Source organism: Branchiostoma lanceolatum, chromosome 9, assembly GCF_035083965.1.
Source record: "Branchiostoma lanceolatum isolate klBraLanc5 chromosome 9, klBraLanc5.hap2, whole genome shotgun sequence".
Lineage (NCBI taxonomy): Eukaryota > Metazoa > Chordata > Leptocardii > Amphioxiformes > Branchiostomatidae > Branchiostoma > Branchiostoma lanceolatum.
The window spans coordinates 18595434-18605818 of record NC_089730.1 but is presented as its reverse complement, the minus strand read 5'-3'; positions in this window follow the sequence as shown (position 1 = coordinate 18605818).

The window sequence follows — 10385 nt, the reverse complement described above, 5'->3', positions numbered from 1 at the left end:
TACATGTCAGACCATGCTGCTCAGCGCCCTCTGCCTACCCTCCCACCACCATACTGGGAGATCCGAGACCATACGCCTACTCACTTGTACAATGAGATCCCTGATAACATAGCTGCTGCCAAGCGTCCTCTGCCTGCCCTTCCGCGCACACAATCAGACAATGTTATTCCTACCGTGGTAAGATCGACAACACGTTACAACAAGAACAACACACTTCCTACTATAACACATTCACACCGCAGCAGCGACGATGCTGCCACATCCCGCAGGTCACTGCCTCCCCTCCATCATCCTCTCGAGGGCACAGATTATGACTCAGACAGTCTTGATGACCACACCATCCGCTTCTATGCCGCCGGTGCGGAACCATCCCTTCCTACAGTGACTAAGACGGTGGTCAGTCGGAGGACCTACCAGGACAACAGTGTCGCAACACTGCACAGTCGCCAGTTTGCGGCTAGCAGACCCCATGTTCTGTATGATGTACGTGGGGCATCCATGTACAATTTTGCTACCACATATGGAGCCCCTGATACGTGTTGGCCAGAGGAGGGGGCCGTATCAAGTGTAGTATGGCGAAGGTCCCTCCCCATCCTTCCTTACGTTAACTGGCCTGCACAGATCTCAACAGCTGAGGAGCCCGAAACCACAGGATGTCAAGAGAATTTTATCCTACCTAACACCTACTGGCCATGGGAGGTCCCAGGGGCCGGGGAGGGAACCCGTAACACACCACGGCGTGCGTCCCTCTCCACACTACCTAACACCTACTGGCCATGGGGGATCCGAGGGGAGGGAAACGGCATATAACACACCATTGCGTTGTTAACCCTAGCAAAGAAATAAAGAACATGGGCATCATGATTCAGCGATATTGCTTATCAAAAAGTTGGCCAGTTTAATACATGTATCCGCACAATACGGTAAGCTGAGATGTAGCGATAAATGCCTCCTTTGCAGTCCTTCTGGGCGGTGCCGGCGTTTCTTTGGGGGTGCGCTGATTCGCGATTTTCAACTTATCAGGCCCAGGTTCTTTTGCTGGAGAAATCGTATTGCCGCCCTTCTACGACCTTCAAAATAAACGCCAGTTCCGTCCAGAAGGCCTGCAAAGGAGGCTACATCGATATGTGATTTCAAAACGCCTGAGGCCCATAAATTAAACATTATCCGCACTGTCTCTTCATTTCGTCTTGTCCAGTTTGGCTGGAAATTAGTCAGGAAGAGCCTCGGGCAACCGGCCTTTCAACATCCTGTTATCAAAAGAATACTTGTCATCCAAGTTACATCAGAAAATATAGACATATAAGAAATACATCATTTGGAAGCAAAAATGTAATGTTTATATAGTGCCTAACAAACTACTTGGCGGCTCTGTTTAGTTCTACTCAAACACAGTCTTTTGTGGCGTCGATGGGGCGCAATCGAGCGTTGGACCAATAGGTCAATGCTCACCATCCTCCGACGCTGTGCCCTTGGGAACGACTTTCCCTTCCGGGGGAGTGACGCCAACCGAGCCTTTTCGGCTAACCTGTCGAAAAGTGTGCCAAAAAACACACTACGGATTTGGTTGCCAATGTGCCAACATTTAGAATATTTGCCATGAGTTTCATCATTTTTTTATAGTATACGGAAATAAGTCGCACCTTACTTGCGACATTGATAAAGAAACTATACATTGATGTAATCGTCTTATAGTTTATTCAAAATGAGGTTGCAATCCCCTTTTCTTGCAGAACAGAGTTAAGGGTTTCATCACTTTTTCTTGTATCCGGAAATAACTCTTAGTCGCACTGACAGGAAGAAGACACCCCCCGAGCCCTGGGGCCCAACACTTTTTAATCGAGAACAGCATTTTTCCGTGTGCTTTTGTCCGGATGCGCCACACAATGCATCTATGTATCTGGGCCAAAATACACTATATAACCAGGAGAGGGAAAGCCACGCCTGTGATGAGAGAGAGCCACAGTGACTACAAACAGGCTGGTGTTGACGGGCTGCGGAACAGCTAAACAGGTTAGTTTGTTTGCTTTTTGTTTGTTTGTTTGTTTGTTTGTTTGTTTGTTTGTTTGTTAAGTTTTGAGTCCAATAGAAACTTTAAGAAATTGTGTCCAAAAATTCGTATTTTCCTAGAACTATCATAGAGTGGAACTCTTTGCCACCAAGAACAGTAGAAACATCCTCACTAGATAGCTTCAAACAACGCTTACAAATAGATTTGTAAAGGCAGGCTTGACAGGTTGTTCGATGTTATATAACCAGCTGCCGTCGCGCCACGTGCCTACAAAGCTGGTGTGTTGCGCTGAAGGGCTTTAGTACCGGCTATTCAGATACAGATACAGTCTTTGAATATTTTTACTCAACGATTGAAGTGGATCTGCGGAATGGCTCTTACAAAGGGAAATACTGGGATCATGCTGTTTTGCCTGGCCCTGGTGACGGCGGGCAAAGCTTTAGATGACGTCTGCTTTGCTGGTTGTGAGCTGGTTGACTCGTCCGATTGTGTGCCTGACACGGTGACAAGGTTTGGGGAATGGTCAAATGTATGTATCCTATGTAAAGCCCATGGAGAAAATGTGGCCGAGTTTGTCCCATCAGCACTCTGCAGGCTTGACAAGCCCCTGATTGTCGCAATGAGTGGCTACACAATCGGCGTTCTATCAGTAGAGAACCTTCCGCCCCTGAACTATACGTACTTGAAATCTTTCGTTCTCGCTCAGAACGAAATCACAGGGATTGAAAATGACACATTGAGTGGATTTTCGCATCTGGAATCTTTAGTCCTGGATTTCAACGAGTTGACATATTTGAAACGGGGCTGGTTCGCTGGTTTAGAGAGGCTCTATCTTCTCTCTTTGTCCGATAACAAAATAGAACAGATTGACGAAGGGTGCTTTGAGTACATGTCTGCCCTGGCTGTGTTGAAGATTGATAACAACCGGTTGCAGCACATAGACCCAGTTTGGTTTGATGGGTTACTTATTCTACATCTGCTTCTAGGGGGAAATAAGGTCCAGAATATTTCCCCAGGCACATTCAGAAAAATCAACCCTCAGTTTGAGATGTCCCTGGAAAGAAACTCCCTGTACTGCTTAGATTGGAACGTGAAGGCCTGGCTTACCTTAAGAGTAGGTGGAGATAGGTTGATGGCAGTGCATGACGAAATGCCACATAAGATGACATGGGACCTTGTCATCGACAGTAACTTCTTTGAACAGTACATCATTCAGTTGGAAGTGCCCAACTTCGTCTTCTGCCTCGCGAACGATGATCCAGGTAGTGGTGACGTGCAGCTCATGTGGGACTTTAGGCCAGTACTAACAGGCTCCCCCACCATGTTCCCTATGCTCCAGAATGGCATTTGCTCAATCAGTCCCGTGCCCATGCATGACATACATGGTTCTGAAATTGAAAGGGAGATCAGCGTGGCCACTCACTCACCCTTTGTTGTCATAGTCACCGATGACTTCAAGATTGAACAGACCCCTCAGCACTACCCAGACATGTGCAGGCAGGCGTGGGAACACAATCTGGGGGTCACAGTCGCCTTGGAAAACGGCGCAACCATGCAGCTAGTGTCTATGGGTGTAGGCAATACAGCCGCCACAACTGTAGCCATCACGTTTACCATTACACACGACACAGAGAGTGACGAGGAAATGTTCCACACAAATACGGACACCGGCAACACACAAAACATAACATGCATTCTACTCTCCAAATACAGCTATTTGTTGTCCGAAATCCCCCCAGTCCCAAGGAAGATCGACCAAACATGTCCAGTGGTCAGAGGCTTCGACACAGACCAAACAAGCCTTCCTCCCCAAACAACACCCCAAACTACAGAACAGTACAGACAACACACAGACGAATACAGACATCACACACCGATAGTTCAGACAACAACTGCGTTGATGCAGTCGCCTACTAAGCAAATCACATCACCTCCAGGTTCTCTTCCTATCACCGTTGTTTCCTCGGTGGTGGGGACTGTGTTCTTAGCAATCCTTGTTGGGTTCCTGCTTAAGAAATACCAACTGAAGATGAGAAATGGTAACGTACAGGCCAACGTTCATACCCGTGACGCTCATGTACTGACACAATCAGGTCTAGTTACCCGTAGGACATTTCCAGCTGTCCTCGGTAACATTCAGCCGACATCTTCCTACATGTCAGCCCATGTAGCTGCTGCTCGGCGCCCCCTGCCTGCCCTCCCACCACCGTACTGGGAGATCCGAGACCATACGCCTGCTAATTTGTACAATGAGATCCCCGATAACATAGCTGCTGCCCAGCGGCCGCTGCCTACCCTTCCGCGCACACCCCCAGGCAATGTATTTCCTACCGCAGTAAGATCGACAGCACGTTACAACAAGTACAACACACTTCCTACTATAACACATTCACACCGCGGCAGCGACGATGCTGCCACACCCCGCAGGTCACTGCCTCCCCTCCATCATCCTCTCGAGGACACAGATTATGACTCAGACAGTCCTGATGACGACACCATCCGCTTCTATGCCGCCGCTGCGGAACCATTTCTTCCTACAGTCACTAAGACGGTGGTCAGTCAGAAGACTTACCAGGACAACAGTGCGGCTAGCAGACCCCATGCTCTGTACAGTGTACATGGGGTATCCAGGTACAATTTTGCTACCGCATATGGCACCCCTGAAACGCGTCGACCAGAGGCAATATCAGGGGAGGGGGCCGTATCAAGTGTAACGTGGCGAAGGTCCCTCCCCATCCTTCCTTACGTTAATTGGCCCAGGCAGACCTCAACAGCTGAGGAGCCCGAAACCACAAGATGTCAAGAGACTTTTCACCTGCCTAACACCTACTGGCCATGGGAGATACAAGGGGAGGGAACACGTAACACACCACGGCGTGCGTCCCTTCCCCACGTCACACTGCCTAACACCTACTGGCCATGGGACATCCCAGGGGAGGGAAACGGCATATAACACACCACTGCATTGTTGACCCTAGCAAAGAAAGAAAGAACATGGGCATCATGATTTAGCGATATTGCTTATCAATAAGTTGGCCAGTTACATGTGTCCGCACAATACGGAAAGCTGACACGTAGCGATGAATGCCTCCATTGCAGGCCTTCTGAGCGGCGCCGGCGTTTCTTTGGGGGTGCGCCGATTTGATTTTAACTCATGTCTTATCGGGCCCAGGTTCTTTTGCAGGAGAAATCGTATTGCCGCGCTTCTACGACCTTCAAAATAAACGCCAGTTCCGCCCAGAATACCTGCAAAGGAAGCTACATCTATATGTGCTTTTAAAATGTCTGAGGCCCATAAATTAAACATTATCCGCACTGTCTCTTCATTTCGTCTTGTCCGGTTTGGCTGGAAATTAGTCTGGAAGAGCCTCGGGGAAAGGCCTTTCGACATCCTGTAATCAAAAGAATACTTGTCATCCAAGTTACAACAGAAAACGTAGTCATATAAGAAATATATCATGTGGAAGCAAAAATGTAATGTTAATATAGTGCCTAACAAACTACTCGGTGACTTAGTTCTACTCAAACACATTCTTTTGTGACGTCGATGTGGCGCAATCGAGCGTTGGACCAATAGGTCGGTGCTCACTATGCCCCGACATTGTGCCCAAGTTACAACAGAAATTGTATAGACATCATTTGAAAGCAAAAATACAATGTTTACCTAACACTGAACTACTCAGCGACTCTGTTTAGTTTTATTCAAACACATTTAGTCTAAGTTTCGGCAATTAGCTTTTCATGTATACAGATTCGATTAGATGTAAAATGTAAAACCAGCTGTAATGACTTCTATGTAGTTTGTATGTATTTTGTTTGTATGTTTTATGACCAGGAAGACTGCTTGCTTACAGTTCTTGTATGTTAGCTAATAATGGGCTTAATATGGAATCCGAAGTGTCCAGACACATTCATGTATATGGTGACCAGCCCTTCCAGCTCTGTCCTGCCTGTTGCTACATAATGCAATCGAACACCACAGTGAGTGTTCTTCTTCGTCTTCTTTCTGTTCTGGCTGGCAACTTCAACTTGTTGAAGATTCTGTAGCCTATATACCGACTGTAAGCCTTAATCCGTTCATCCCTACTCTTTTCGATAAGTGTGGTGGGGTCTGCTATTTTACCAGTAACCATGGTGACAGCCGTCTGGTCCAGGTCATATCATCATTGACCTTATTTGTTCGTAATGGAACGAAAGAAGGGGAAGAAACGGAGCAAGATAAATATGTTCACCTTCCATGAAGGCAAACATAAATATCTGCAGTCGCCATGTGTGTCATCAAGGCTGATTTATCATGGCAGGTTGAGACCCCCAAATTTGGGCATGGGACAGTTTTTTGTGTGTATGCAGAATGATTGACATGTGATAGGTCGGGGGGGGGGGGAGTGGTCCAGTAACTTCCGATGGGCAATTTGCCCGGAGGATCTTCCTCTTATTATTTCAGATCGACAGGACGAAGAGAAAACGGTACAATCGACCAGAACTACTCACGTCTCAAAGGAACGATACAGTGAGCCATCTAATGTAAAAAAAATCAACATCAAAAAGTTTTTTATATCACACATTCTCTAAAAATGTTCAAATCTATTTTCACAAGGTTGAAATCATTTGCGGCGTTGGGAAAATGGTAGCGCTGAGACGAAATCATTTGCGCAAACTGAAAAATCAGTATCTGGACGTCTCTTTAAGTTAAAAATTCTGAAAACAGATTACAAATTTCAAAACTGGTTGTTCCTCCAAAACAGGTACACAGATTGAATAATAAAAATACATTCTATCACTTTCCATTCTTTCGATTGAAAAAACACTCGAATATTTCCACACAAACATCAGTAATCTTATTTGGATGTACACGCAAGGCTGGCCCCTTGTAATAGCAATAGCTAGTCGGGCAGCCTTGGCTGCTGTACATTGTACGCAGCCGAACAAATAAATAAATAAATAAATAGCCTGGGATCCATCCGTGAACACTTTGCCAGCTTCAGTTTTATTCAGCCTCTGCTCTGCACTTAATCACGGATGGCTTCCAAACTAGCTCAATTGCGTACTGTAAATGCAAAAATGTTCGCGGTTGTTTTATGTGAGCTCCTCGCCGCGAACTTAAAACTACCGCGAACTTTTTTGCCCTCCTACCCCATAGTCTACTACACGTATTGTCTAAAACGTGAACTTAAAAACCAAACACGCCATTTTCTCCCTACCGCAAAATTAAAAAAAGACTGGAAAAACGAAAAGATTACAAGTTAAATGATTTTGGTTCTCACATCATTTAACTTTTGGCCGTTCTTTATCTGATCATCACTGAAACTATTGCAGGTAACCAGACTGAATATTTAGAAAAATGCCGTTTGGCGTCGACCTGTTAATGCCAAAAAAGTACAACATTTTATCCAGACCTCTGATTCAATCAATAAAATTTCCATCAATATGTCCAGAACAAGGTTTGGGTGGGGTGTCATCACGTTTTCTTGTACCCGGAAATAAGTCTGTTCAGGAAGAAGACACCTCCTGGGCCCTTAGGCCCAGAACTTTTTAATCGACAACAGCATTCATACGTCACACAATGCATCTATATATCTGGGCAGGTTCCGCAGGGCAAAGATGTGTATCAAAACTGAAGCAAATCAGAATGACAGAATGGTATTTGAGACAAATTTCTAACCATCCATAAAAAGAAATATAAAAAAGAAACAGAAAAAGAAATAGAATCATAAACGTCATGCATAATTTAGTACAATTTGCCATCAATGAAAGGAGTTCTACTCAAAAGATAACTTTAAACAAAAATCTTCTTTTTTTATTAATAAGTTTAAATATTTGGGGGTGTTTGATTCTAAATCTTTCCATAATTTATCTATTCATTTATTTATTTATTGGTTGGTTAGGCATGATTAAGCTTGATAATATGCATAAGCAGCTTAATATGAATCTGCTGATGGAGAAAAATCTAATTACCATTTCCCATGTCAAAATTGCAACAAGTAAGTACAATGAAACACTACTCATGTCATTTTTGTAGTTATCCTTTTCACAGATTATGAAACACCCATTGCAATTCGAACAAAATTAGTGATTGAAAACTTGTTCTAGATAACCCCAAGCAAACAAAGCTAAGGCATATCCACTGCCCCGTGTAAAAGATAGACACATCAAAATTCTCTTTACAAAGAAAGCTGTAATATCCACAGCTGAAGTTGGTAAGAAAGTTGCAAGGGGACCTAAAATTTAATGTCTTTACATCGGACAAGGCCATTTGCCAGCACTGGCCAATCTGTGCCTTTTTTTCACAAACAGATCCACCATTGAACCAACAATTCCAAAAGTAAATACTAAAATTAATCATGCCGCCTGAATTTCATGAAATATGAATGTATCCGAAGACTGATGTCATGGTTTTGAGTTACTAATTATAAAACACTGGACAGGTACATCTGCACGTATAGCAATATAATGTTGTTAATCTTGTTGGTAAAGATTTATAATCATTTATTTGTAAAGTATATGACAGAGCCATTGATCGGCTTGCAATGAGCAGAATAGTAGAAGGTAGAACATTTCATCGTCTTTTATTAAGCTTTTTTGCCAGCCGAATGTCGTGTTACATGTCATGATCTAAATCAGTATCATAGTAATGAGGGTTCAACAAGGATTACTGTAAAATCAGATTTGTTGAAAGGATGGACTTTGGAACAGAATATTCCTTACGATTCATTCTTTATCGATTCCACGCATGTCACAATCTTCTATCAATTTATCTTGGAAAAAGCCTTCGTTTTGTTTCTAGAAGACAATAGTCATCGTCTATGTTTCTGATCAATCCCCTTGGGTGCAGTATCAGTATTTTTTTTAACGATCTCGCTCAATGCAAGGCCGTAAGAGGCCACTTCTCGGCATTGAACTAAAAGTAGTTTTGGCACCCTAGCTGTATAACTGTGGCTTTACCTGCTGTTACAGATCACTGCAGTTGGAAAATGTAAGATTTCCTGTACGATTCCTAAATTAGCCCTGTTCCTCGATGCCCAATACCACGCCACTACTGCACACATGCCATTGATCTACCAGTCATGGAAGTGGTCATCATATCGTTAGTCATGAACAGAGGGCTGAAATACCTACTGACCCAGCAAGGATGGGGCAATCCTCAGCTGTGAACGCTGAACTCCTGTACTACTGGCCAAGCGATGCTATTTTGCATGCAATACACTAAAGAATGTCTTAAAAGTACAGTTGCATGCCATGAACTACACACCGAATAGTTCCTAAAATATAATGCAGTACTCGGCTTAAGTTTTGTTTGCCTGAACAAATATTCTGCATGAGACATCCTGTTACTTCCACTCCATTTGGGTGACAGATTGCCCATGATGAGTTGGACATTCCGTGACGACACATGGGTCAATCAATCGTTCAGGGTCTGACGCATTGCAGCTACAGACATGCAAAGCCAGGTCTCGCTATGTTGACTTTCGGCGCAGACCCTCCAGTCAGTTCTGGTCATCCCCAGTCCTTGAAGGGTTACGTTTGAATCTGGTGCTACATTTCTTGCCAGCAGTAGCAAGCTTCTGAATCCCATCATTGCAGTCAGAGCGGCTGTGGTATGATTCATGAACCTTTGTATGGAACGCTAAAGTCCGCAACAGTTCATTAATTTATTGATCCATCCATGCATCCATTTATCCATCCATCCATCCATCCATTCATCAATCAATCCATCCATTTATCTGAAGTATAGCCAGTAATGAGGCTGCTGCAGCGATTGTTAACGCGTGCTCGAGGCACCTCCGAGGTACCCCCATTTTACGTCCCTAAAAAGACAAATACGGCCTTCACACATGATGCCCTTCAATGGATTCGGACCTAGTTATTAACTAATGTAATATTAGAATCTGGAGCTTTGAGGCTGCTCCCAATTGAGCTAAAGGGACATCCATCACTCTATTTATAGAGCAGTTAAACGTTCTGTCACAGCCACTCAGAATCGACGACATCAGCTCACAAACAATCTGATGGGATGGGAAAATTAAAGCTGGAGACAGCCCTAACTTGGACTGAGGCAAGTAGTTTATCAATGTCAACGTTATATTCCACTGAATCCTGGCAAAGTTCGCATCACTGTAACATTGTCGTTCACATCAAGCCCTCAGGTGGGAGTGGTTAAGCCCCTGTCACACAGTCGACGCGCCTCAGCCTATTCGCTGATCGCCAGAAAGTCGCCCTATTTCAGAATAGACAAAGTGTCGCCCATAGTTTTACCTTGAAAATTTACCCTTTTAGCGGAATCAGTGGCCTGCTGACATCGGCCGATACTCGAATTGCGTCACGATTGAGAGAACGCTGGCGTATTACTGCCGACAATGTTACTTAGAGCTCGAAG